Source organism: Entelurus aequoreus, linkage group LG23, assembly GCF_033978785.1.
Source record: "Entelurus aequoreus isolate RoL-2023_Sb linkage group LG23, RoL_Eaeq_v1.1, whole genome shotgun sequence".
NCBI lineage: Eukaryota > Metazoa > Chordata > Actinopteri > Syngnathiformes > Syngnathidae > Entelurus > Entelurus aequoreus.
The window spans coordinates 44,559,752-44,562,251 of NC_084753.1; the positions used below are offsets into that span (position 1 = coordinate 44,559,752).

Genomic DNA, 2,500 nt, shown 5'->3' on the forward strand with positions numbered 1-2,500 from the left:
AAAAAGCAGTTTTCTCAGTAAAAAATTTACTTTTTACAGTAAAAATCTTGCAATTGAGCTGCCAATTTTTTACTGTAAATAAACATCTGTAATATTTTACAATAAAAAAATAAGTTTTGTATTTTCACTAAAAAATATTTTTAATTTGACAGTAAAGTTCCTGCAACTGAGCTGCAAGTTTTTTTTTACTGTAAAAAAAAAAAGTTACATTTTTCCATTTACAGTAATAGGTTGTAAAAAAAACACTGTAAATTGTAAGGTAAAATTATTGATGAGTTGCCAGTTTTTGACTGTAAAAACTCTGGTATTCTTTGCCATTTACAGTAATACACCATAAAATCTAAAGTTGTTGTTTTTACTGTAAAAAAAAACAAAAAAAAAACAAAAACTGGCAGCTCAGTGGCCAGAATTTTAATGTAATGAGCAGTTTTCTCAGTAAAAAAAAGAAGTTCATTTTACAGTCAAATTCCTGCAACTGTTTTGCTATTTACAGTAATATGACGTACAATCTACAGTCTTTGTTTTACCGTAAAAAGAAAAAAAAACGGCAGCTGGTTGCCAGAATTTTATCGTGAAAAAGCAGTTTTCTCTGTAAAAAATTTACTTTTTACAGTAAAAATCTTGCAACTGAGCTGCCAATTTTTTTACTGTAAATAAACATCTGTAAAATTTTACAATAAAAAAAAAAAAGTTTTGTATTTTCACTAAAAAATATTTTTAATTTGACAGTAAAGTTCCTGCAACTGAGCTGCAAGTTTTTTTTTACTGTAAAAAAAAAAAGTTACATTTTTCCATTTACAGTAATAGGTTGTAAAAAAAAAACACTGTAAATTGTACGGTAAAATTATTGACTGAGATGCCAGTTTTTGACTGTCAAAACTCTGGTATTCTTTTGCCATTTACAGTAATACACCATAAAATCTAAAGTTGTTGTTTTTACTGTAAAAAAAACAAAAACTGGCAGCTCAGTGGCCCAGAATTTTAATGTAATAAGCAGTTTTCTCAGTAAAAAAAAAAAAAAAGAAGTACATTTTACAGTCAAATTCTTGCAACTGTTTTTCTATTTACAGTAATATGACGTACAATCTACAGTCTTTGTTTACCATAAAAAGAAAAAAAAACAGCAGCTGGTTGCCAGAATTTTATCGTGAAAAAGCAGTTTTCTCAGTAAAAAATTTACTTTTTACAGTAAAAATCTTGCAACTGAGCTGCCAATTTTTTACTGTAAATAAACATCTGTAATATTTTAAAATAAAAAAAAAGTTTTGTATTTTCACTAAAAAATATTTTTAATTGACAGTAAAGTTCCTGCAACTGAGCTGCAAGTTAAATTTTTCCATTTACAGTAATAGGTTGTAAAAAAACACTAAATTGTACGGTAAAATTATTGACTGAGATGCAGTTTTGGACTGTAAAAAAACTCTGGTATTCTTTTGCCATTTACAGATATGCACCATAAAATCTACAGTTGTTGTTTTTACGGTAAAAAACAAAACAAAAACAAAAAAACTGGCAGCTCAGTAGCCAGAATTTTAATGTAAAAAGCAGTTCTCTCAGTAAAAAAAAAAAAAGAAGTACATTTTACAGTCAAATTCTTGCAACTGTTTTGCCATTTACAGTAATATGACGTACAATCTACAGTTGTTGTTTTTACGGTAAAAAAACAAAAACTGGCAGCTGGTTGCCAGAATTTTATTGTGAAAAAGCAGTTTTCTCAATAAAAAATGTGCTTTTCACAGTAAAAATCTTGCAACTGAGCTGCCAATTTTTTACCGTACTAACATCCGTAATGTTTTCTTTTTTTTCTTTTACAGTTATATGCTGTAAAAAAAAACGAGCTGCCAGTTTTTTTTTTATGTAAAAAAAACATCTGTACTATTTTTAACTCAGTTGCCAGAATTTTACAATAGAAAAATAGTTTTTTATTTTCACTAAAAACTATTTTTAATTGACAGTAACATTCCTGCAACTGAGCTACGTTTTTTACTGTAAAAAAAAAAAAAAGTAACATTTTCCATTTACAGTAATAGGTTGTAAAAAAAAACACTGTAAATAGTACGGTAAAATTATTGACTGAGATGCCAGTTTTTGACTGTAAAAAACTTTTGCCATTTACAGATATACACCATAACATCTACAGTTGTTGTTTTTTACGGTAAAAAACAAAACAAAAACAAAAAAACTGGCAGCTCAGTGGCCAGAATTTTAATGTAAAAAGCAGTTTTCTCAGTAAAAAAAAGAAGTACATTTTACAGTCAAATTCTTGCAACTGTTTTGCCATTTACAGTAATATGACGTACAATCTACAGTTGTTGTTTTTACGGTAAAAAAAAAAAAAAAAAAAAAAAAAACTGGCAGCTGGTTGCCAGAATTTTATTGTGAAAAAGCAGTTTTCTCAGTAAAAAATGTGCTTTTCACAGTAAAAATCTTGCAACTGAGCTGCCAATTTTTACCGTACTAACATCCGTAATGTTTTCTTTTTTTCTTTTACACTTATATG

The 2,500-nt window shown here is 27.6% G+C and overlaps 1 protein-coding gene and 1 gene segment (V, D, J or C); one reads left to right on the forward strand and one right to left on the reverse strand.

Moving 5' to 3' along the window:
- Positions 1-2,500, reverse strand: part of LOC133640900 (T-cell receptor beta-1 chain C region-like) — a 157,135-nt gene that overhangs the window by 87,106 nt on the left and 67,529 nt on the right.
- Positions 1-2,500, forward strand: part of LOC133641188 (zinc finger protein 3-like) — a 24,173-nt gene that overhangs the window by 13,287 nt on the left and 8,386 nt on the right. The window lies entirely within an intron of this gene.